Source organism: Mustela erminea, chromosome X, assembly GCF_009829155.1.
Source record: "Mustela erminea isolate mMusErm1 chromosome X, mMusErm1.Pri, whole genome shotgun sequence".
In the NCBI taxonomy this organism is placed as follows: domain Eukaryota; kingdom Metazoa; phylum Chordata; class Mammalia; order Carnivora; family Mustelidae; genus Mustela; species Mustela erminea.
In genome coordinates, this window is record NC_045635.1 from 94,049,396 (window position 1) to 94,076,755 (window position 27,360).

General features: G+C 38.5%; 1 pseudogene; it reads left to right on the plus strand.

Moving 5' to 3' along the window:
• LOC116582328 overlaps window positions 1-27,360 on the plus strand; it is a 120,895-nt pseudogene that overhangs the window by 15,615 nt on the left and 77,920 nt on the right.

Sequence of the window (27,360 nt, forward strand, 5' to 3'; positions counted from 1 at the left end):
TCTCCTGATCTGTAGGGTTCATGTTTGACACCTTACTCATTACATTACACTTCTCTTCTTACATCATTTCCAGATTTGGGGGTAATGACTCCATTTTTATACCTATTAGAGCAAAATATGCAGGATGCCTTCCAGTCCTCACTGGACCTCTTATAAGACTACATATCTTACAGATTACGTATCTATTGAGAATCCTCCATTCTACACCAAATGTGGCTTCACCTTTGTATCTTTCAATTCCAGCCATGCCCACTGCTATCTTAATTAGACATGACTACCTGATAAAGATCCCAACAGCACAAATATTCTTCAGCTAGCAACATCCTAGAACAAATTTAGTTCCAATCTGTGTCAAACCCCTGGATAATATCTGAATAGAGGTCCAAGTCTGGACTTTTCTTGGAAAAATAGATTATAGGTTCTTGGACCCTATGCTGGTTATATCTTGGTTTTTCAGTCCGGCATCCCCACTTCCTTTGGGGAAATGCTCTGTCTGTCCAATCTGGTAAGGCAGCTGCTAATCCTAATGCCCTATCTCACTGGTCATAGGGATGGGTTTCTGAACCAGGCCTCTCCAAACATAAAACTTTATTCCTCTAGCCACACTGATTGTTCTGTGTTGAGCACGTAACCAAGCTTAGCCAATTTGAGTCATTTCTTGAAGTTTTCAGTTTTGAGCTAGAGAAGAAGTCATCATCTTTGCCCTAAGGAAAAACCCAACATATTATAAGAGAATAAGGCCAACAGACAAAGAAAAGCAAAGGCAAAAGATGGACAGAGATATTCCTCATGATACTTGAGTGTCTTGTCCAGATGTTTCAGATGTACCTTAGATGTCCCAGTTATAGGAGCCAATAATTTTCTTTTTTTTCTTTTCAAGTGACTTCAATTTGGGATTATGTCATTTGCAAATGTACTTTGCAATAACTGCTATTGTCTATCTGGTTGCCTGGCTCTCTCCGTATTTCAGATATATTCCATGTTCCAGAAACTCCTTCCCCTTTTGTGTAAAGAGGACCTCGCTCCATACCTGGCTCTTTGTGGCCCACTACCGAGCACAATGCAGCAGTATTGGAACTCTAACCTGTAATGGAGCTGACATTTTGGGAAGTAGCCATCCAGTCATGAAATTGCATCTTCAGCATCAGGGTAGTGTGAAGTAAGAGCAGATAGGGTTTACAATGAAACAGTGAAGCATCCTAATAGGGAACATACTACAATAAAGTGGGAATCCAGAGTTAGACATACTCAGAGCATGAAATAAGTTAAAGTTCAGAAGAATGTGATTTTTGGTTTTTGGTGTCCTCTAGTTATTCTAGTTCTGTCTAGTCAACTATTTACCTAGTTACTGCCAGCAATATCCGTTGTTACTCAAATAAGAAATGGGACATTAGTATTAAGTAGAATGTATGTTTCTGATTCTCTTGGCTTACTCCAGTTATTCTAGTTGTCTGTAGTATGTAGCTGTTAGTTATCTTGTTACTAGTTAACTAATTATACATTTTTTCTTTTTTCTCTAGTTTTCTGTAGTCCTATTTTACTGTTCTAACAAAAAATAAGAAGTTAGTTTTGGAAAGAATGAGTTTTTTAGCTTCTTGGTTTACTTTCACTTGAGTGGTTGTGTAGTCAGCACTAGTTAAATCAACTTATCAATAGTTATTCAAGCAAGAAATGAGAATTTAGAGTTGCAAGTATCATTCTAAGCCTCTTGGCTTACTCAAGTTATTCATTATCTAGTTCTGAGTTAGCTAGTTACTAGTTAACTTTCTCCACCATTTCCCCTTTTTTTATAGTTCAAAGAAATACAAGTTTAGATTTGAGAGGATTTTTTTTAAACTTTCTTGGCTTCCTCTAGTTGCCACTAGTTACATCTACTTATCAATAATTGTTTACCAAGCCTGTTTCCTTCTCTTAGGGACACAGCTGAACTGCCTTTCCCAGTTCTCCTTTGTCTAAGTGGAGCAATCTAGTTCTCTTCTCTTCTCTCTCTCAGAAGTGTTGTGTCTCTTCTGCACAGAGACAGGTAAGAGTGGATGTGTTTTCTCCTGCACTCTTTCTTTCCTCTCCATAACGATCTTGAAACCATGTGTTGAAGGTGGTGGTATAATTATAAGATTGAAGTCTAGGTCCCTAAATGACTGGCCAGCGTAGAGGCCCCTCCACCTCCTTCTGATCACATTGGACTTTGACTTGCATGAACAAAACAAAACAAAGCAAAACCAAAAAACCCACCAAAAAAACAAACAACAACAACAACAAAAACCTTTACAGAGTTAAACCACTGATATCTTGAGATTTGTTATAGCATGTAGCCTATCCTGACAGATATATCCCATCCTATCGTAGTAGTTATCATACTCTATTGTAAATTGCCTGTCTTATTTCTCCATCTCCTCCATTAGACTGTGAGTTCCTCAAGGGCAGGGCCAGTGTCTATTTATGCATCATTATATCCCTAGTAGTGCAGTGTTCAGCGCACAGTAAGTACAGTAATGGATATTATTGTTAAGAATAGAGTAAGCAAAACCGTGTATGCGCTGACAGGATTTCCCTTGTCTCATTGATAAGGACCACTCTTCATTAAAGAGGAGATGCTAATGCTTTACTAGTGGAGACTCAGTGCCTGTTCCTTACGTTTCCATTGAAGGTAGGTAATGAGTTTGATATAAGTGTTCAAAGGTTGAAAGATTAGTCAGTGGCTTACTCACAGTAGATTTAGAGATTCTTGGCTACACAATTGAGTTACATTTTAAGTTGCTCATAAGCAGCCAACAGAATTTTTCTAAAAGGCTGAATTTCTCTTATGGAGTCCATAGATGTCAGTATAACATAAAACAAATGTACTGAAAACTGGCTTCATGGAATAGACATAGCAAAGATATTTTGAAATTCATATATATGAGGGTCTATGAAATGGCAGTTTGGTTAGTCATTCTAGATAAAAATCCAACCAACCAACCAAACAAACACAATCAGCTAAACTAGTATTTGGCAATACACAATGAAAAAGAAATCTGGTTTTTTGAGTTTTTACTTTCCCAGGTTGAGCAATCATATATAGAAATGAGCCTAGTGTTTTTTAAGTGAGTGTTTATAATCATCAAGTAAATTTAACTAAAATCTCATCAATCTCTGGCACATGTTTTGAAATGCGACAGGAATTTTCTAAGCTGAGAGGAAAAAGAAACTTGCAGTGTTAGGGGGAAACATTTTTCGAGTCTTAGAAAAGGTCACTGAAAAGATTTCTGAGAAAATTGTAGAACAGTCAGGCCATGCTACTTCCTGAATCGGTTTGTCCAGTTGAAAAGGAAACTGAATCCAATTAAAAAAACAAACAAACAAACAAAAACAAAACAAAAAAACCCAAAACAACAACAATAAAAAAAAACCCAACCAACAAACCAAACAAACAAACAAATGAAATTGGGGGTTATTTCAAGGTCTACTTCATGCCAAATCACCATTTTGCTTTTATTTATCAACTCTCCTTTTGGCTTTGTTCGATGCAACCTGAGTATGTGCAGTATTCCGGAGGGCTACTGGGCACTCTGATATAATTCAATGCACTGGGTGTACTTGTTTTTACTATCTGCACATATCCTTAGAACAGATCCTCTAAGGAAGGTGCAGGGTGATGGGGAGCTATTGTGCTGCTACTAAAAGACAATGAAGAGAAGGTTGCAATTTTCCAAATGAAAGTTTTTAGTTATAATTGCATCCATGGCACATTTCTTAATCCACTTACACAGAAGACACTGCCAATTACTTCTGAGAGGCAAAAAGGGACAATTAAGTCCATATTCGTAAAGCATTGCATTATTTAAACCTGTTTTTCTTTTTCAACTATGAAAATGAGAATTGAGCAGTGGCAATGGAAACATATAAAAGCAGTAATTAGCTTCTTCAAAGTGCAGCTTTCCACATAAACACATTTCCGCCAGCAGCCTTAGTAGCTATTTTTCAACAATAAAATTCAGTGAATAAACTTCATTTTCTCCCAAGAAGTGGCCTTTAGAAGGCAGAATATTGAGTTACCTAAAAACATCTCTAAGGAAAAGAAAGTTTGCTACAAATGTTGCAAAGTTCCCATTTCTTATTTTTGAAAGCCTGCCTTCATAAAATATACTAGAACCTCCATTTATTTTTTTCCCCCTTTTGGAAAAAAAAAATCAGCATGGAGGGGAGCTGAAGGTTTTGTCATGTTCTCGTTAATTGGTATTTGTTGTTAAACTCCAGAGAGGTTGGGGAACACGGCTATTTTAGGTCTTGGAAATTAATCCCAATAGATCTCGTGGAATATCTGTCTTGAGATGTGTCTGTCACTGCAAACATTCAACAACAGGCTAATGTATGACATTTGTCAGGTGGGCTGGCTGATGGTTAGTAAAACTCAAGCCATAAGGAAATTAATCCCTTACTTCCTAGAACGGTAGATTTTCATTTACTAAGTTTATCAGGAATGTAGCATGAAATCCAAGCGAATCCACGCCTTCATCAGGGTGTTTTGTGGGGCTTAGGTTATAGTGCACATTGATTATTTGGCACATAATGTTGAGCATTTGCTCATTATTGAACATTAGCGATCACATTTGCATCATGTCAGTTTCACCGAGCAGCCTGCATGTCTGCTGCTCCTGCATGTTTAACACACTGAAAACACTAGTGGAAATAAAGATGAGCATGCCACACACTGCCGTGAAATTTTCCTCTGAATCAGGACTCCTAGGGACAGGATTGTGAGTTCTTCAGATACCTCCGTTCCTCTTTTATCTAGCACAAAAGGCAACTGATTCTTATGCATACCAACTCACAGGGCAACCTTGGGTAAGTCACTTAACCTTTTTGTGCCTGAATTTCTCATCTGTCAAGCGCCTGTCCTGCTGAGCACCTGTCCCACAGGGCTGGTGTTTCAGTATCAAAGGAGGTAATGGTTGTAAAAGGGCTTTGTAAATTCTGAAGTGCTGTCCAAGTGCAGTTTTTTAGTAATAATAATAATGATGATGATGATAATAATAATAATGATAGTAGTGTGGTAAGAAATGGCTTTGGTTTCTGCAGCTGCCTTTTTGCCTTAGAGAAGCTAGTCATTTATCCTCTTGCCCTTTAAAAAAAAATCAGAAATTCTGAATCAATCTATCTGTCTACTCTGTGTTTATGAGATTGTTCTAGGGCGAATTGCCGGTTAGCAAATTGTACAAGCTGCAACTCTGTTTTCAAACCAGAAATGAGCTGGAAGGTATGCTCTGCGGCATTTGAAGTCTGGTAAAAGTTATTTCTATACCGGACAGGATAAAATGATCAGAGCAGAACAACGCAAAGATGATCTTGTTGATAGTGCCTTAGAAGCAGGACAACCAAACAAAGAAACAATCACGTTTTGAACCTAATAAGTAGTGTGAGTGAATGAAAAAGGGTTATTTGCCATTTTTGCTTTTCCCCATGAAATAATCCTAGATCCTTATCAATTCCATAGTGAAATCCAGACTTTGAGTAGAAATTCTTTTAATCAATGGGAGAAAGAAAAATACATAATATGGCATATGAAAAGGCTTTGTAAGCCAGGAAATCTCAACGTTATTGTTAGGTCTGCCTGAAAATATTCCTTTGGAAAGCCCATCTCGCTGTTAATAAAAATGCTATGATTTCCCAGGTGCCAGGTGAGCCTGCTGCCTTCAGAAATGTGTCTGTCCACTAATTTTACTTCTCAGTGTATTGCAAGTGCTTGTGTATCCTTAGAAAACGGGATGTGTTGTTTACAATCGAAAGTCAAACAAAATTAGACAACCTCGTGACAGACGAAGAGAAGTAACCCTTTAGGTTAGTCTTCAGGGACAAAGAGAAGGGTTCTCAAATCCTTTTGTGAGAGCAGGGGTGGATCATGAAAAAGCATTCCAGAACAGAGAGCCTGAGGTTATTTGGAGCCTCCATGGAAGGGGGAAAAGTTGGAGGCTAAAGGGGCCTCACCTACTTCAGCATTTTTCCCTTGTAGACATAGTCGAAAGAGACATTTTATGACTGCAGTGACCTTGAAAAGAGAGGATTGCCCAATCTCACACACCTGTTACAGTGGCAATCTTTAGAAGTTGGCTTCTATCTGGCATCTGGACAGCTTAAAAAGAATTTTAATCAAGAAGAGGTTTATGAGGTAACATTGCTTGGTCTCACTCTTCTCTGAAGCCCTTTTGATACCAAGCTAAAGGTTGTTCAGTCAATCAGTTGCTTATCAGGCCTATCTTAATTATACCTTGGAAATCAGTATGCGAGTTAAATTGTCGTTAAGCTGTTACTCTACCGTCTTAGAAAATGTGCGCCCTGTCTGTTCATTTCTGAAAGGAGATTTTCTTCATCTTGAGAGTCACAGCTGGAGCATGACTAAAACCTAAAACCGGCCAGGAAACCTCCTGCTGTGTGCAGTTTCCCTAGCTTGCAGCATAATTATGCAAATCCATCTTTGACATTAGAGAAAGGCCAATGACAATGTCAGGCAAATGTTATCCAATTTTCACTTAGCCCCATTTTAGGTATTCATAGAGCTGATGCTCAAGTGCTAAAATATGAATATCCTCTAAATGTCTAAGTGGGTTGCAGTTTGGTTCCTGCTAGTGGAGTGGTTCAATTAAAGGAAGAAACTTTGGCCTCTCCCCTTCTGTCTTCTCTACCAGTGCTGGTGCTTTCGGTTCACTGGTGATTCTTCTAACACTGCTAGGTGATGGTGTCCAGGACACTGACCACTGTGAACTGTGCTACTCTGGAATTTGGTTATGTTTTTTTGTTCTTGTGTAGCCCCTCCCAGCACGGTCATGTGGTCTCAGAATCATAAACATAGGTCTTTCCAAACAGAATAAAATGGCACAGAAATCTCTCTTGTTGGTTATAGAGGCTACACAAATAGACCTGTGGACATCACAAGCTGGCGACAGAGTATGATTTAGGATGGTGTCGCCATTCTGCATGTGAGTTACCAGAAGCCCACCCCAAAGGACTTGTCCATAGTCTTGAAGTAAATCAGTGACATAGCAAGGAGGAAAACCCAGACTTTCTGATACCCAATCTAGCATTCATTCTACTGCGTTACATTGTTACCAGAGAGTGTTTGAGGATTAGAGTCCAGCCTTCCACTGAGGCAATATGGGCATCTTCTTAGGTCATGGAATTTGGGAAGTTTTCAAAACCTCTGGAGAGGACCAGAATCCAAAGCCTTACTTCTACCACATCAGGGAGTGTGGAAGTTTGCCCAGCAACGATGATGACCATGAAGTGCAAATGACCCAGAGGATGTTTTGAAGAAGACTGACTACTGAAGAACTTCCCACATTCCGGAAAAAATCAGTTGGCTGTGAGAGACTCTGAGGACTTCACTGAGGTAGGTTTCTTTGACTGGGCAAGCTGGATTCCATGTCAGCTATGTCAGCCTTGATATCCAAGAAGTCTGGAAAATATGCACAGTCCGTTAAGAAATGTGTGACGGGTTTTCAGTCTTTATCAAAGAGCGATTTGGGAGATTACCAGTGTAGATTACCAGAGTTTTAAAGGGTACAGGCAAAAGGATAAAAAAAGGTGAAATAAGAGGGTTGGAAGGGGAAAATAAGACCAAGATAGAAGAGAGGATAATTGAACAAAAAAGAGATGTAAAAGCAAGGATTCAAAGAAAGGAGATGGGGATCTTAGTATCTATCATGGGCTTAAAAACCAGTTGAGCTCTTACCATTAAAATAGAAATAGCAAAGCCAGATTGGCTTGGCAGATTCTGTGAATATTACAGATGGGATATAGGGTACCAAACACTGGCTATAGTCTACAAGTAGAGCTGCTGCTGAACCAAGCCCTGATACTTGAGTTTAGAAACTATATCTCTAAGTGTGAGTAAGAGCTAACAAAAACCAGAGTTGGAAGGGACAAATCTGGTATAAGAACCAATAAAGTGGAGCCAGGACACTTCTCTCTGGTGCAAAAAAATTACAGTGCATACTTTGACGTTTTGGGTGTCAATGTAAATATGAATTGTCATCATTGTGCACCTTAACTGAGTCAAGATATGTTTGTTTTCCTTGGTCTGTTTCTTTGGGGCCTTTGTGAGTACAGAATGGGCTTGGGATATACATAGATTGGATAAATATGTATTTCTCCTCCTCGCCATTTAAGAAGGACTAATGTGAAGACATTTCTTGTTAGGCTCATATATCACTACTTGTATTGACATTAAAAGGAAGTCTTTAATGCCCTTAAGATCAAAGGGTACAAGCAGAGTCACTGAGTTACCATGCCCAAGTGTTATTGGTCATGAAAATTCAGAAGCACCATGTTCCTAAGAGTCTTTCACCCCCTCAGTTGTTTGTTGTTCTGTGTTTTCATGACATATTGCAGATTGGCCTCAAATTCCAATTCAGTGTAGGCTCATAGGAGCTACTTAACAAACATATAGTAAACAAATGGATTAATCAGTGAACTCAGAGGCATTATTTATATTGTGCAGTAAGGGAGATATTCAAATGTCTCACTGGTACTCATTAAAAAAAAAGAAAATAGTATGGGAACCTTCTTTTCTCTAGTCAACTTATAACCTCAGCTTCTGGGTCATGATGTCCTTGACATTCAGAAAAATGGACTGTGTGAAAATGAATCATTACAGAGCATTAATTTAAAAAAATCCAGATTCCCACTGCTTGGATTTTTGCTTATGGGTCCTTAGTAGTTTAGTGTAATGTGTTTGGGGTTGAAGTTTGCCTTCCTCCCTTCCTTCTTCATTATTAATTTGGTCAAGTTATTTAATTTTTGGTGTCTCAGTTTCCTTTTCCATGAAATTGTGATAATGACAGTCTGTTCTGTAAGGTTATGATGAGGTTTGTGTGATACTAAATGTATGTCATTATATATACATAGAAAGTTCTCAGTAAGTGTTTTCTGTTATTATTTTTTCATTATACTTATTAAAAGTTTTTATTACCAGATAGTGAGTACAGAAAGAGAAAAGGACCTCTGGCTTGAACCTGGGAGCAAACCCACCAACTGGAGTTAGAGGAGCTAACAAAGCCAATAGAGGAGAGTTCAAGAAGTCGAACTAGAATATCTACATGTAACACAAGGGAGGAGAGATCTTTTACGAGGGATAGTCAACAGTTTCAAATACGTCTGCAGAGGAAACAAGGGAGATTAGATTGAGAAGTCTCTTCACTTTTGTTCGATTGCTTCTTGATGGTGATTGAGTTTTTTCAATATTTACATTCATTTTCCCAGCATGGTGCCTGGCTTATGGTAGATGGTCAATGTATATGTGTTAAATGAGTGGATGAAAAGGGCAAAGGGGGAACTTCCCTGGAGTTTTTTATTTTTTTTTAAGATCTTATTTATTTATTTGACAGACAGAGATCACAAGTAGGCAGAGAAGCAGGTAGAGAGAGAGAGAGAGAGAGGAGGAAGCAGGCTCCCTGCTGAGCAGAGAGCCCGATGTGGGGCTTGATCCCAGGACCCTGAGATCATAACCTGAGCCGAAGACAGAGGCTTAACCCACTGAGCCACCCAGGTGCCCCTTCCCTGGAGTTTCTGTGAGAGAAATCAGATTGCAAAAGGTAAAGAGTAATCGGATGATGAGAAGATGGGAGGTGCCAAGTTGAGGAAATGGTTATGTCACAGGTGGGAGAATTAGGATGGTAACTGAAAGAAGTCACAGGGTAAATAAAAGGCCTTTTTAAAAACAATGTGGAGGGGCTGGGGGACCTGGGTGTGTTTTTAATGTACAGAGAAGAGAGCAGTAGAGAGGAAGAGATTGAAGAGGCCCCAGAAGAAGGGGTGAATGATGGAATAAGAACTAGGCTGGGAGGAAGAGCGTACACGTGGAAGTCCTCATCCTCTGATTTAGGAAAGGAAGGTGTGACCAAGGTGAGGTTTGGGGCTAGAAGGGAGGGACCATGAGAGATCTTGTGTCAGGCGGGCTTGGGGTTAGAGAGGATAGGTGGGGCAAGGGATTTGAACCAGAAAGATTGCAAATACCTCTACAGGATGCTTTGTCTCTCATCTCTGGGGTGGAGGACTAGGCCCATGAGCATTAGCGTTTGACTAAGGGTTTCACGTATTCCTCGGATTCTGAAATTGTTTCCGAAGAATATTTTGTATATTTGTAGTTAATTTAAGTAATTAATACTAAAGCTGGGGGAAATACAGATAAATCTTTTAAGAACCAAGAAATGCTTTTATAAAATGGTGTAAAATCATGTAGGGGTGTAAGAATGTTCGTTATTATCAACAGTCACTTTGGCAGAGCATAATTAATTTTATTTCATTTATTCTCTCAACGCTAAGGCAGTAACATTTCTAAATCTAGGAGAAGAGATGCTTTAGTGTTTTCATGACATTAATTCACATGTATAAATTACTGGTTTATAGGCACACACCTTGAAAATGTCACTATCACATTTGTAGCCCTGTGGATTCCAGGGTTTGAATTTAATCCGCCTCTGTTCAACAGTTCTTTAGTAAGTTTTGTTTTCTTTTTTTTTTTTTTTAAGATTTTATTTATTTGACAGAGAGAGATCACAAGTAGGCAGACAGGCAGGCAGAGAGAGAGAGAGGAGGAAGCAGGCTCCCTGCTGAGCAGAGAGCCCGATGCGGGACTCTATCCCAGGACCCTGAGATCAGGACCTGAGCCGAAGGCAGCGGCATAACCCACTGAGCCACCCAGGCGCCCCAGTAAGTTTTGTTTTCTTTTTGTGCTTTAATTTTTTGGCCTCATCATTTTTTTTTTTCAGAAGAGAAGGATTCACTATATGTCTGCATGGGAGCAATTGGACTGAATCTGATCCACAAGTTTCAAGTTGATTTGGTCTATTTTCCTTAGGGTTTTGGGATTCTTGTAACAGGAAGAAGCTGAGCAGTAGAAATTGGCTACCACTAAAAACTGCACAACCACATAGTCCCCATCTCCCCTAGCATACAAATAAATGGCACTAGGCTTCTAAAATACACAACATTCACTCTGCCCCAGAAGCACCACTTTATAATAAGCAAGAGTGTGTGTGTGAGAGAGCGCGTCTCTCAGTATGGGGATATTTCTGTTACAAGAGGTTGCTTAGTATTTCTAGGTGTTTTTTTTACTTCCACAGCTAGATTTCATCCTCAAGATGAAATTTGCTTCAGTGAAGCAATTTTTGTGAGTTCTGTCATTTTAAATCTGGATCAAATTTAATACTTGGTGCTTCCTTCAATTCTGGGATAGCCTGTAGCTTTTATGTCGGCCAGTTTATAACAAAAGCTGATTTTTTTCCCCCTTGCAGTTCTTCATGATTTTTCCCTTTCAGTCTGCTCTTTGGCAGCAAAAGTACTCTCTAGAAACTTCACTGGGTGGTTTAAAATCTGAATTTTGGTTGTTCAGAGTTTCAAGTTTTTTCACTTTTTGTTTTTATAAAGCAAGATGTTTTGATTTTTGAGAACTTATTCAACAACTATTGGGCTTATTTTTCATGGATTTTAAATTTAGGGGCACCTGGGTGGCTCAGTTGGTTAAGCATCTGCCATTGGCTCAGGCCATGATCCCAGGGCCCAGGATGGAGCCCTGCAGGGCTCTCTGCTCAGCGGGGAGCCTGCTTCTCCTTTTCCCTTTGCCTGAAGCTCTGCCTGCTTGTGCGCTCACTCTCTCTCTCTCTGTCAAATAAATAAATAAATAAATAAATAATCTTAAAAAACAATTCATTGCCATTTACTATCTCTGTCCTTTGTGTTTAGTACATTTGGGATGGATACTATTATTATAACACTTTGGGTATGGGTTCCTGAGGTTCAGATGCTACCATAGTTTATTAAATTTAAAAAAAAATACAATTTTAACTTTCAAGCATATAGATGCAAAGGCTGCATTCAGAGAGCTATTTTTCTGCCCACAGTAAGTTTGAACACTGATCGAGTTTCCTTCTTCACTTGGGCCAATAGATAGCTTAAAACCAAATCTGAAGTCTACTTTCAGTTAACTTCATAGGCCCATACGTGTACATTTCTGGTGGCTGATTTCCCCCCAGTTTTCACTCTTTTCGGTTTGCCCTGTTTCTTTAAACTATTTGTGTTTGCTTCTTTTTATATATGCTTATGACTTCAAGTCCTTGGCAGAAGGAGGTGGGTGATAAGTAGATACATATAAATAGTGTCTGTAGCATGGGCTTCCAATAACCTCTCAGTTTTCTGGAAGACACTTTGGGAAATTTGTTATCACCTCCTAAACCAGCACTTCTAAGGATATAAATGTTTATCTGGTCACTTCCTAAGAGGTTCCTGTTCTATTCTCTTACCGTAACAAGTGCTAGCAAGTCTGTGGAGAAGCCAAATACACAAGCCACTACATGTATTTGGGGAAGCCTCCAGCTCCATCAATTGCTATTATTTTATTCCTAAAGGGTCAGTAACTGTGGAGAATTGGGCCTTTGGAACAGAGTTGTGGCAAGTGCCTTAACAAGTTACAGCCATGCCTTCTATGCTGCTATTCCATCTATGCCGCTGCTTAGTACTGCTGTAAAGTATTGTAATTTAAGAAATATCTTGCTGTCAACTCTGAATATGCTCCAACTTCTGTCTTTTGTTACCTTGAAGCATAAATGCTTACCTGAAGTAGGGTAATGTGAGATTATGTGATACTGCTAGGACATTTAAAAAATGGATTTTGAAAGGCAAAGTCCAAGAATGGCCCTTCCTTTTTGAGACTGCTTTCTATAAACTCAAGTCAGCAAGCACAATTTTAATTGAATCTTCCAGAGCCAGCACAGAGCTTGGTATATTTGAAATGACCTATAGATCTTGGGGCCAGGTGCTATCTGTGCTCTGTTGACTCAGTTGATCAGAACCCTGCATATTTTGAACAGGATTAATATTGGTAAACGCCCTTTTGATTTAGGAGACTTAGCATACTGTTTCACTATCTAAAAGCTTTTTCTGGGGGCACCTGGGTGGCTCAGTGGTTTGGGCTGCTGCCTTCGGCTTGGGTCATGATCTCGGGGTCCTGGGATCGAGCCCCGCATCGGGCTCTCTGCTCCGCAGGAAGCCTGCTTCCCTCTCTCTCTCTCTCTCTCTCTCTCTCTCTGCCTGCCTCTCTGCCTACTTGTGATCTCTGTCTGTCAAATAAATAAATAAAATCTTAAAAAAAAAAAAAGCTTTTTCTGGGCCATTAAAGTGTCAAATTGAATCCAGTCAAGAGTTACCATGTTCTCCATATACAAGGTGATTCTTCAGAATATTATTGAAGAACTCATCAAGCAATATTGAGTCTGATGGTGCTACTCAGGGTTGTAAGCACTGAGAGCTGTTCATGAGGATTTTGGTATTTACATTTCTGAACTAAGGGTGAAGTACTTTGACAATTTGATAAAGTAGGTTGATGTACGGTGAAGTTAGTAAGATGAGAAATATTAAAATGGCACATGTTTGTGACCTACAAATGGCCAAGAATACCCAATGAGCCTACCTAGCATTTAAAAAGTCTCTTTCAAGGTAAAATGGAATATCTTGGTACATTCTTCTTCACAACAATGATCTAGCACCAGGATACCATTCCTTTCCCATAACACACACACATTATACAAAAACATTGCCTTGCTTCCTAGAAGAGGAAAATTTAGTAGCTTCCGAAGGGAACAACCTGAGTTTCTATTTAGCTGGAAGTTGAGATTCGAGATGTTATTTAGGCCCAAGTCAGGGAGTAGGCTGATGGGGCAACAAGTGGGTAACCTGACCACAGCTGATAAAGAGTGGGTGCTGGGTGTTAACATAGCTCAACTTTCTGCTGGAGACAGGGTGAGACTCTTGTGATCCATCTTGTTTTTGCTTGTCCTTCTAAACTCCCTTGTCCTTTCTTAAAACTGAAGAAATTTGGCATATAACATTGTGTAAATTGAAGGTGTACAACCTGTTACTTTTTTTTTAATTATAAACATATAACGTATTATTTGCTATAGGGGTAGAAGTCTTTGAATCCTCAGGCTTACACATTTCACAGCATTCACCATAGCACATAACCTCCTTAATGTCCATAACCCAGCTACCCTGTCCCTACCCACCACCCCCCAGCAAACCTCAGTTTGTTTCGTGAGATTAAGAGTCTCTTATGGTTTGTCACCTTCCCTGGTCCCATCTTGTTTCATTTTTTCCCTCCCTTCCCCCCACAACCCCCTGCCCTGTCTCTTAAATTCCTCGTATCAGAGAGATCATATGATAGTTGTGATTCTCTGACTGACTTACTTTGCTTAGCATGATGTCCTCTAGTTCCATCCACGTCATTGCAAATGGCAAGATTTTGTGTTTTTTGATGACACTATAGTATTCCATATGTATAAATGTATATACATATATACATACATGTATATACGTATACATGTATATGTATACACACACCACATCTTCTTTGTCCATCCTTCTGTTGGACATCTGGGTTCTTTCCATAGTTTGGCTATTGTGGACATTGCTGCTATAAACATTCAGGTTCATGTGCCCCTTCAGATCACTACATTTGTATCTTTAAGGTAAATACTCGGTAGTGCGATTGCTGGGTCATAGGGTAACTCTATTGTCTATGTTTTGAGGAACCTCCATGCTGTTTTCCAGAATGGCTGCACTAGCTTGCATTCCCACCAACAGTGTAGGATGGTTCCCCTTTCTCTGCATCCTTGCCAACATCTGCCATTTCCTGACTTGTTAATTTAAGCCATTCTGACTGGTGTGAGGTGGTATCTCACTGTGGTTTTGATTTGTATTTCCCTGATCCAGAGTGATATTGAGCACTTTTCCATGTTTCTGTTGGCCATTTGGATGTCTTCTTTGCAGAAATTTCTGTTCATGTCCTCTGCCCATTTCTTGATTGGATTATTCTTTGGGTGTGAGTTTAATAAGTTCTTTATAGATTTTGGACACTAGCCCTTTATCTGATGTGTCATTTGCGAATGTCTTCTCCCATTCTGCCGGTTTTCTTTTGGTTTTGTTGACTGTTTCCTTTGCTGTGCAAGAGCTTTTGATGTTGATGAAGTCCCAATAGTTCATTTTTGCCCTTGCTTCCCTTGCCTTTGACAATGTTTCTAGGAAGAAGTTGCTGTGGCTGAGGTCGAAGAGGTTGCTGCCTGTGTTCTCCTCAAGGATTTTGATGGATTCCTGTATCACATTGAGGTCCTTCATCCATTTTGAGTCTATTTTCATGTGTTGTGTAAGGAAATGGTCCAATTTCATTTTTCTGCATTTGGCTGTCCAGTTTTCCCAACACCATTTGTTGAAGGCACTTTTTTCCATTGGACATTCTTTCCTGCTTTGTCAAAGATTAGTTGACCATAGAGTTGAGGGTCCATTTCTGGGCTCTCTGTTCTGTTGCATTGATCTATGTGTCTGTTTTTGTGCCAGTACCATACTCTCTTGATGATGACAGCTTTGTAATAGAGTTTGAAGTCTGGAATTGTGATGCCACCAACTTTGGTTTTCTTTTTCAACATTACTCTGGCTATTCGGGGTCTTTTCTGGTTCCATAATAATTTTAGGATTATTTGTTCCATTTCTTTGAAAAAATTGATGGTATTTTGATAGGGATTGTATTAAATGTGTAGAATGCTTTAGATAACATAGACATTTTCACAATATTTGTTCTTCCAATCCATGAGCATGGAGCATTTTTCCATTTCTTTGTGTCTTCCCAATTTCTTTCATGAGTACTTTACAGTTTTCTGAGTACAGATTCTTCGCCTCTTTGGTTAGGTTTATCTTATGGTTTGGGTGCAATTGTAAATGGGATCAACTTCTTAATTTATCTTTATTCTGTCTTGCTGTTGGTATGTAGAAATGCATATGATTTTATATCCTGACACTTTACTGAATTCCTGTATGAGTTCTGGCAGTTTTGGACTGGAGTTTTCCACGTAAAGTATCATATTATCTGCAAAGAATGAGAGTTTGACTTCTTCTTACTGATGTGGATGCCTTTTATTTCTTTTTGTTGTCTGATTGCTGAGGCTAGGACTTCTAGAACTATATCGAATAGCAGTGGTGATAGTGTACACCCCTGCAGTGTTCCTAACCTTAGGGAAAAAGCTCTCAGTTTCTGGGGTCTTTGTCCGGTTTGGGGATTAAGGTAATGCTGACCTCATAAAATGAGTTTGGAAGTTTCCCTTCCTTTTCTATTTTTTGGGACAGTTTCAGGAGAATAGTTATTTATTCTTCTTTAAATGTTTGGTAGAATTCCCCTGGGAAACCATCTGGCCCTGGGCTCTTGTTTGCTGGGAGATTTTTGATGATTACTTCAATCTCCTAACTGGTTATGGGTCTGTTTAGTTTTTCTGTTTTTTCCTGGTTGAATTTTGGTAGTTTATATGTCTCTATGAATGCATCCTCTTCTTCCAGATTGTCAAACTTGCAGGTGTATAGTATATAGTTATACCATATACTATACTATACTGCATATACTGTATATATATAGTATATAGTATATACTTTCTGCCCCTCTCTCTCTTTCTGCTTCTACTGAGATCCCAATTATTCCAATATTGTTTTGCCTTTAGTATCACTTGTGTCTTGAATTCTCCCCTCATGGTCCAGTAGTTGTTTGCCTCTCTTTTGCTCAGTTTCTTTATTCTCTATCATTTGGTCTTCTATATCACAAATTCTCTCCTCTGCCTCATTTATCCTAGCAGTAAGAGCCTCCATTTTTTATTGCACATCATTAATAGCTTTGTTTAATTTGAACTTGGTTAGATTTTAGTTTTTTATTGCTCCAGAAAGGGATTCTTTAATATCTTCCATGCTTTTTTTGAGCCCATCTAGCACCTTGATAATTGTCATTCTGAATTCTAGTTCTCACGTATTAGTAATGTCCATATTGATTAGGCCCCTAGCTGTTGGTCCTGCCTTTTGTTCTTTTTTTTTTTTTTTTTTTTGTGGTGAGCTTTCCTGCCTTGTCATTTTATCCAGATAAGAATAGATGAATGAGAGAACAAAATACTAAAAGGGTAGCAATGACCCTAGAAAAATATACACTAACCAAATCAGAAGAAACCTGAAACCGGGGAGAGAAGGAAGGGGAAAAAAGGGAAAAATATATATATATATGAATGACTAGTGAATAAAACAAAGCTACACACTTGATTTTGAGTGCATTTCAGTCTTTTAGAAGAAACTACCTCCAGAAATTTTAAAGAAAGAAAAACATATATATACAAAAATAAGGGTTAACACAATGAAGGGATGGAATATGACTGTAAAGATGAAAATTTTAAAAAGATTCTAAAAAAAGAATTGATAAGAGAAGAAATCATTTGGAAAAAGAAAAGAAAAAAACAAGAGGAAAGAATATGATCAGGCTGGAGACTAACAAAGCCATGAGCTAGATTTAGAGTATATTTTGATCTATTAGAAGAAATTGTATCCCAAAAGTTTGAAGAAAAAACAAACCATATGTATACAAAAAATGAGGTTAAATACAGTGAAGGGATAAAATAGGACTATAACCATGAAAATTAAAAAAGATTTTTAAAAAGGTATTGATAAGATAAAATAGTTTAAAAAAGTTAAAATTAAAAAGAGGAAAAACTAAAAAAATAGAATAAGAAAAAAAATAAAATTAAAAAAAATTTAACTTTGAAAGACTAAAGGATCATGGGAAAAAAGCCATGAATTCTATGTGTTGCTTTCCCCTAGCTCTGGAGTTCTGCAGTTCTCATTGATTGGTGAAGTTGGTCTTGCCTGGATGTTCTAGCTGATCTTCTGGGGGAGGGGCCTGTTGCAGTGATTCTGAAATGTCTTTGTTTGAGGCGGAATTGCACCACCTTTGCCAGGGGCCAGAGTATGTAATCTACTTGGTTTTGGTCTTGGGAGCTTTTGTTCCCTGAACACTTTCCGTAAGTTCTTTAGGATGGGAATGAAAATGGCAGCCTCCCAATCTCCGGCTGGCAGGAGCTGAGAGCTCAGAAGCCCCCTCCTCAGTGTGCCCTCAGAGAAAAGCAGTCAATCTCTCCCATCTCCGTGGTCTCTGGCTGCACTCTGTGCCTACCTGGCCTATTACTGAGTGTTTCTTTCTCTGGCATATGGCCCCGTTTGGAGTCTCCAAACCCAGTAGATTCCTGCAGTGCAGTGCTGTGCTGCTCCTCCTGGATGTGGAAGGTGAGTCTCCCTGGATCTGGTGCTTGTTGGGTCCCTGCCTGAAGAGCAGTGTGCCACAGAGCACAGTTTAAGATAATCCCGAGCTGAGCCAACTCCTCAGCTCCATCTCTGTAGCCGGTTTCCCCACTCTGATACCTGGCAGCTCTGCCACACTCAGACACCCTTGGTCTTTTTGTGACCCTGTGGGTCCCGAGACCATACTCTTCCTGTGAGGCCTCATCCCCCTCCCCCTGGAGTGACATGCGTCAGTGGAGCAGACTTCTAAGATTTCTGATTTTGTGCTCCGGTGCTCTGTCACTTGCCAGGAGCAAGCCCTTCCCCCCAGAGTTTATCTTCCTGAATGTCAGATTCACTTCTCCACATGTTCTATTTTCCAGAAAGTGGTCAATTTTCTATTCCTTGAATTGCTGCTCTTCTTGTCTTTGCTTTTGGGTTTGTAGTTGTTCAGAATGGTTTGATAACTATCTAGCTGAACTCCTGGGACCTGATATTTAGGTCTCCTACTCCTCTGCCATCTTGCTCCTCCCCCCACAACCTGTTACTTTGATAAATTTATATATCCTAATATGTTTCCATCATAGTGATATTTATCACATCACATAATTATAATGAAATTTTGTTGTCTATAACCATTACACTTTGCATTAGTGCTCTATGGTTTATTTAGGACTCATTGCTGGTTCATATCCTTAAACAGCATCAGTATTATCCCCCTGTGCTTCCTCTGCCCTGGCAACCACCATTTTACTCTGTTTTCTTTTTTTTTACAGGTTTGACTTTTTTTTTTTTTTAGATTTCACATGTAAGTGATATTATACAATACTTGTCTCTCTCTGTCTTACTTATATCACACAGAGTAACGTGACTAATGTCCGTCCATGTTGTGACAAATGGCACAGTATCCTCCTTTCTGATGGCTGAATAATATTCCATTATGTATATTACATCATTTTTCTGATATATCCATGAATGGGCATGCAACTATCTGATAAAAAATGGTCCAAAGTGCTAAAGAGACATTTTTCCAAAAGGGACATCAAATTGTCTAACAGATACATGAAAAGACGATCAAAATCGCTAATCATCATGGAAATACAAATCAAAATCTCAGTGAGATATCACCTCACACCTATTACAGTCATCAAGAAGACAAGAAACAACAGGTGCTGGAGAGGATGCGGTGAAAAGGAAACCTTTAGACACTGTTGTTAGTGGGAATGTAAATTGGCCAACCACTATGCAAAATAATATAATGATTCATCAAAAAATTTAAAATAGAAATGCTATACAATCCAGAAATTCCACTTCTGGATATATACCCAAAGGAAATGAAAACAGGATTTTGAAGAGATATCTGACCTCCTTTGCTCTTAACTTATAAATAGGAATCTAACTCTGATTTCCTGTGTCCCTGACACTGTCACCTCTGGAAAACCATAACTTGACATCCTAGTCTCCATGTTTAAAACCAGCCATGATACAATCTTTTCACCCCAACCCTAATGCCTGACCTGTTTCCTGATAGTTTCACTTCTCTTCTCGATCCTTGACCACTTCTAAACTCAGATAAGATTCAGAGGGAAGGGCCTGTGTCCTAAACACTTTATGAAAACATGTTTAAAGTAAAAAAAAAAGTCTGTCTATCTATCTATCTAGATTTTGTGCATGGCATGATGCTGCTAAGAGAGACACTAAAAATATTTAACAATAAGAACACAATGAATACCAACAGTGAAGGTGAGTCTGCAAGTCCTGAAAACTTTTTTTTTTAAAGATTTTTTAAAATTAATTAATTAATTATTTTTTAAAAAAGATTTTATTTATTTATTTGACAGAGAGATCACAAGGAGGCAGAGAGGCAGGCAGAGAGAGAGAGAGAGAGGGAAGCAGGCTCCCCGCTGAGCAGAGAGCCCAACATGGGACTCGATCTCAGGACCCTGAGATCATGACCTGAGCCGAAGGCAGCAGCTTAACCCACTGAGCCACCCAGGTGCCCCTGCAAGTCCTGAAAACTTTTAAGGCTGTAATTGTGCATATAAGTTGAATATCAGCATTGGCCATAACATTTCCACCAGATGAATACACATAAAGCCAGACTTTAATTAATTAACCATGCAATTAATTGTTTACTGTAAACCTACTATGTGCCACAACCTGTGTAGAATACTGATTGTAATAAGACCTAGGAGCTAAAGGAATTTTATAAGCTATTCCTATAATTATATGAGGGTTGGAAACTATGTTAAACTCCCTCTGAAATCTAGAAAATGAAGTACTCTGGGCTGATGGGAAACTCTGATCTTAATGACTTGGATTATCTAACAGTGATAAGCATTGGGTTTTCCTTTTTATAAGATCAGTAGGGGAAGGATTTATGATGTTTTTTTCTCCATTCTGGGACCCAAAAACCTGTACAGGAAGAGTTAACTAAACCCTTCTGAGTATTGCCTAGGAAGGAGAGAGAATATAATCTACATCACCACAAGGAAAAGAAACTTTCAGATCACTTCTGGATTTTCACGTTTTTCTTAAATTAATGGTAGTTTATTTCAAATAGCCTTATTTTTAATTTCTTCAGCTGTTTTGATAGCTGGTAAGCAGCTGAAACTACAAACTATAGACAAAACAGAAGGGAGGAAAGACATTCAAGGTGAGCACTGAGGAGAGTTTATATGCTTAATGATCAAGAATTATCCAGAAACCCTGTGTAGTGGGGGAGGGGGAATCTCCCACCAGGCTGGGGCCAATTATCCAGATGTTGTGGCTGGGCTGAATGATGTGGAAGGGTTTGCTCTGCAGGAAATGAGCTTGATGAATGTTCCTTTACTTCAACACGTGGCACACTGAGCCCATATATTCCTCTCAGGATTATATTTTTATAGCAAAGCCAAAAAGAGGTAGGAGTCTAATGTTTCTTTTTTTCAAATTAACATTTACTTCGGATGTCTTCTGAATAAGTGAAACAAGAGCTTAAATATCAGATATTAGGAAACTCCTGTGAAAGAAATACCTCTAAGAACTTTCTGGGTGCCATGAGTTTTGAATGTCTTAGAGAGCCTGAAGTTTTCTGGATGCTGATTTATCTTTAAACCATCTCAAAATCGAAGTTTAAAATGGCAAAGAAATAGTAAGATGCTCAATAAATGAAGCTGGCTGCATGAGTGGTTATGCAGATGGATCAAAAGGAATGCAGAAATACGTGGGAGTGGGTAGGGATGGTGCAATATTTTTTTCGCTTGAAGAATCGCTTTGCTTTGTCTTGCTTATTGTTTCTTGAGGAATGAAAAAATTTGAGAACTGCTCCTTTTAACAAAACTTTCTGGCATAGCCAACAACATCCCTGAAGGTTCCATACATTTTGTGAAAGGAATCATCAATTGTTGATTGAAGCAGAAGCAATTTCGATCCTTACTTTGTTTTCTCATAAAATTCTCTTCTCTCATGATTTCTCTTCCCCAGTGAAGAGGAAAAATAAATGAATTATTTTGTCTGATTTCCCTTCTGGGCAGGCACTGTATTTACTAAGAGTAACCCCTCTGAAGGCTTCATCAGAGCAGTGGAGAAGGTATTAAAAATTCTGCTGAATGTAAAAGGAAGATAATTTAGTAACTGTCAAAGCCTCTTTAGTTGCCTTGTTTATGCCTTCAAAAACTTATCCATGGAGGGAATTACACTTCTAGGAATAGCAGTGATTTTGGGAGTCATCTTCATAGTGTCCTTTATCATGAATAAAATGCCTCCTCAAAGGGGGACTTTTTAAAAAAGATTTTAATAATTTACTTGAGAGACAGAATGGGAAGGGGAGAGGGAGGTAGAGACAATCTCAAGCAGACTCTCTGCTGAGTGTGGAGCCCAGATTCAGATTTGAATTCAGATTCGGGCTCAGTTTCATGACCCTAAGACTATGACCTGAGCCAAGACCAATTGTTGGATGGAAACTTAACTGACTAAGCTACCCAGGTACCCCCAAAGAGGGAAAATTTTAAGTAAATATGGTAATCATGAATCTCTGTGCCGAGTGTGCCAATAAAAATATCCTTTCCGACATTTCGCCAAGAATAGTAAAATAAATTTAAACATATTTCATTTTTTTTTGCTGGTCCTTTTTAATATTGAAGTATAGTTAATATACAGTGTTCTATCAGTTTCAGGTATACCACATAAGAATTCCACAATTCTACACATTTCTCAGTGCTCATCAAATAAACATATTTCATTTTTAAATAAAAACACATTAATACATTTGTTGTACTTTATGAATGAAGCTACCTAGTTTACTTTAGTGATAGTACATCTAAATACCACATATTTGTTTAAAAAAAGGACTCTTCTGAAAAGAAATAAAAGTTATGACCCTTTGCTTCTTTCTAATTCAGATCATGTCTACATAATGTTAATCTTAATTAACAAATTACATGCTTTGGTCCTTGATAAAACTATCTGAGGAAACAGAGTATCCTCATTTACATACTCAAATTGTCATACTGCTGAGGAGTCACTGATTCCATCCAAATAGGTTGTAGCATTCATAAAGTTCTTTTTAAAATTTTTATATATATTTTTAAAGTTCTTTTTTAAAAAAGATTTTATTTATTTATTTGAGAGAGACAGAGAGAGCACAAACAGGGGGAGCAGCAGAGGGAAAGGGAGAAGCAGACTCCCTGCTGAGCAGGGAGCCTGATGTGGGACTGGATCCCAGGACCCTGGGATCATGACCTGAGCCAAAGGCAGTTGCTTAACCAGTTGAGCCACCCAGGCACCCTACATCCACAGAGTTCTTATAATGACTGTACCTTGAGAGAGAACCTAGCTGTTCTTTGTTGAACAAGTATATAGTTGTGAAGTATTTTGGGACTTGTTTTTCAAGCTTCGGAAATCAAAGTGGATAAACTTTCTTGATTGTGAATCTTCAGGGAAGGTGTTCAACTTAATTTAATCATTTTTAAAGCACTGACTAAATTTCCAGTATTCTGCCAGGTACTGCATCTGGAAAGGGAGATAAATGAAGTAGGATACTACCCTGTTTATTTAGAGCTGAGATATTTGGCACCTGCAAATGTCTAGAATATTTGCAAACTGAAGTAAATAAAGAAGCCTCCAAGCACAGCCATTCTTGTGCAACATAGCTGAGAAGACGCAATGTGTTTGGCTAATCTTCCAGGCAGTATAAAGGCCTGTTCTGTTTGACTAGTGATGACGTCTATAGAAGTCAAAACTTGATAGTGACAAAAGTATTCCAATTTTCATAAAATGGAAACAAAAAATGAAAATAAAGTTTATTCTTACCAAAATGTACCCAAGCTGGGGCAAAACTTGCAGTTCTCCACAATTTTGGGATCAAAATGCTTAAAAGGCTGAAATAGTCAAAGACTTTAATTTTCCCAGGACTTCTCTTAAACTTTTGATATTCAAACCATTTTCTTCAATGTGTTTTTCTTGGTATCATCCTTGTTAGTTTCCCTTTTTCATTCTTCTTTTATTAACTGAACTTACTGTACCAGATCTTCATTTGTCAATGGTGTTGCATATGATCAGAGTACTTCTTCAGCATCACTTTTATCAACTGCATGAAATCCTAAATATTTTAAAGGGTTTGCAATTTCACTTTGAAATTGATTTGCTTTGTATTGTCTGACAATTTTAGAAAATCTGCCAGACAATGATCAATATAGATTCATGTTAGGCGGGAAGAGATGCTTGAGTAGACTAATTTTATAGGTGGTCAGTTCATTCATAAATAATTTTTATTATGATGACTCTTGCTTCTCCTCATATCCTCTCTTTTTTAAAGATTTTATTTATTTACTAGAGAGAGAGAGAGTGCACAAGGGAGGGCACAAAGGGAGAGTGAGAGGGAAAGCAGGCTCAACGTTGAGCAGGGACTGAGCAGGGATGTGGGACTGGATCCCAGGACCCTGAGATCATAACCTGAGCTGAAGGCAGATGCCTAACCCACTGAGCCACCCAGGTGCCCCAAATTCAGAGCTTTTAAAGGAGATTATTTAATGCAAAACTTTTCTGTTCTATTTCATTATCAAAAAGAAAGTTCTTAGCTTTCAAACTGAAGCCTTGAGCATATACTTCTATTATACTAAATGTTAAACGTGAATGGCTTCTGTTTCCTATAAATGATTGTGAACTTCACAAGGGCAGGACATCTGGTAGCAAAACATAGAATATACCTAACATGATAGAAGAATACTCTTTGAGGTACACTCAGCCTAGAAGTTGCTCTTCTTCTTGTTAAAATCCAGGGTGCCTTATAATAGTGTCTCTCAAACTATGTCTTTTAGTATTCTTATTTTCTATGAGAAGTTAACAAAGCTTCCAAGAGAAAACATTTCCATGTTCAAAAGTAATTTGGGAAATGAATGTAAAAAGGTGTAGCTGCTATGGAAAATAGTATGAAGGTTCCTCAGAAAATTAAAAAATGCAACTACCATATGATCCATCCCCTATTGGATGTTTATCCAAAATCAGAATCTCAAAGAGGTACCTGCACTCCTTTGTTCATAGCAAGACTATTTCCAGTAGTCAAGACCCAGAAACTATCTAAATGTCCATCAGTGGACAAGTGGATAAAAATGTGGTATATACATAAAATAAAATATTACTCAGTCTTTTAAAAAAAAGGAAATCTTATAATATGCTACAACATGGATGAAACATGAGGGCATTCTGCTAAGTGAAATGAGCTAATCATGAAAAGACGAAGACTGCATGATTCTACTTACATGAGGTATCTAGTCAATTTCCTTTGTAAAAAAGATTTTATTTTAAGTAATATCTACACCCAGGATGAGGCTCAAACTTATAGCCCTGAGATCAAGAGCTGCGTGCTCTACTGACTGAACAAGACAGGAGCTCTAAAGTAGTCATTTTCTTACAAACAGAAAATAGAAGGGTAGTTGCCAGGGACTAAGGAGAAGAGGGGAAAGGAAATTGTAGCTCAGTGGGTGTAGAGTGTTAGTTTTGCAAGATGAAGAAGAGATCCATTGCACAATAATGTACATATAGTTAACACTACTGTGCTCTACACTTAAAAACAGTTAGATGGTAAATTTTATGATGTATTTTTTTCACAATAAAAAAATTAATGTAGGAAATATCAGACATTGAGTCTTCCTCTTGGTATTTGCCTTGAATATTAGTGTATTGTTAGTGTTGAGCATCACTCCCGTCGGGAAACTTGTTAGCCTTTCTTTCACCCACTATTTCCCAAGCTCATTTGATAACAGATCTTTCTTTCATTGGTAGTGAGGAATTCTTATTAACATTCTAGAGGATATTAGTAATGTGCAGACTAGCAGTTTGGAAAAAATGCTGCCCTACAGAGGTCCTACCCCACCACAGCATAAAGTGAAGAAAGTATTTCCAGGCAGCTATAACAGATTCAGTTTTGGAGATAAAAATGTTTAACAGAGCACATGCTGGAAAACCCTCACCACTTTTATTTCTTTGAACATTTATAAAAGTCATTGCAGTAGTAAATAAAAAGCAAGAGCTATAGAAATATATTTGAGGAAAACTGTACTTAGTTCAGTGATTCCTAAACCTGGCTGCATCTTCTAGGTCACTTTAAAAAACACAGTTTAGACTTCTCTACCCAGAAATTCTGATTTAATAGATTTGAAGATCAGCCACGTTTGGGAATCATGGCATTAGAAGTTTGAATTTTGAGTAATTGCATAAAGAGAGATTGAGAATCTTTTGAGATTTGCATATTTGCCCTGGTATAAGGAAATGAGGGCACAGATCACGGATGAAGAGAGGATAACAAAAGATAAAGATGACTTGGACTAGAACCAGAGCACACAGCCTTTTGGCTAAGGTTTTCGTGAATTCCTAAGAAAGGGCTGGAAGTAAGTCAACACCTAAATCCCTTTTAGTGATGCTTGAAATTATTTGTATATTGGTTTATACATATTCACGCTAAAGTTAACTGCTTAATAAATTACACACATAGTTTATTACATAGGGTAGGTTTATCAACCTGTAGCTCATGATTCAAGCATTTTTTCTGTTATTATTGGTGTATTAAAACTGATGTTCTCCTTTGATAACTGTAATGAGGATTTCCTGTCCACAGAGTGGGCAGACAAACTAAAAGTTCTTCTTGTCCACTTGCACTATACCAAGACCTATTTCTGTCTGGGTTATACTCTCTACCTGTTAAACAAATACTGGAAAAGAAAGTCAAGGAATCAAGTTGTTAGGAAAAAGAACTTTAAGAAGAATAGAAATAAACATGAAAATATGAGGATGTAGCATACAAATAACCTTAGGCTGGAAACTTGTTAAATCAGCATAGGCTCAAACCCTATCACCACATCAGCGGTTTGATAGGCTGTAGAAGAATATGGATCACAGCAACACAAATCAAATTAATAGAGTTGATTTCAGGAGCCACATAATCTTTTTTAAAAAATAACTCAAAACTCAAATGGTGGGGCACCTGGCTGGCTTGGTCAGTAGAGCGTGCGACTCTTAATCTCAAGGTCGTGAGTTCAAGCTTCACATTGGGTGTGGAACCTACTTAAACATTTTTTTAAAAGAATTTAAAACTGAAATGGTGGCCCCAATCTGGGGATTTTGCATACTCAACATGGACTGACAGGTGCTAGAGCACCAAACCAATGATACCTCCCCCATAGCCGAGGGACCTTAAAGTCCTAAGGGATTTTATTCCTCTATTCTAATGTTTTATGTCTGACCTTTAAAAAAAGTAAAATAAATGTGGGAACCGGGCAGCCAATAAGTGCACTATCTGGAATATCTGGGTTCAAATAAAAGCCCTGCCACGTACTGAATGACATCAAATAAATTGCCTCTCTCAGTCTCTCTCCTCAACTGTAAAATGTGGGATTATGATTACACCTATCTTGTAGGGTTGTGAGTTTAACTTTTTCAAGATTTATTTATTATTTTTACAGAGAAAGAGAGCAGTGGGGAGGGGCAGAAGGAGAGGAGAGAGAAACCTAAACAGATTCAGGGCTCAATGCAGGGCTTGAGCTCACAACCCTGACCTCAGGGCCTGAGCTCAAACCAGGAGTCCGACACTTAACCAACTGCACTACCCAGGCACCTCTAGGGTTGTGAGTTTTAAATGAGATAAAGCCCTCAGAATAGTACCTGGCCTGTGGAAAGCACTCAATAAATGGTAGCTGGGACAAGATGGCTGGGAAGTAGGAGGAGGTGCCTTTTCAACCTGTACCCTAAAGTGAGCTGATTACCTACCAAAGAACTCCAATCACCCAT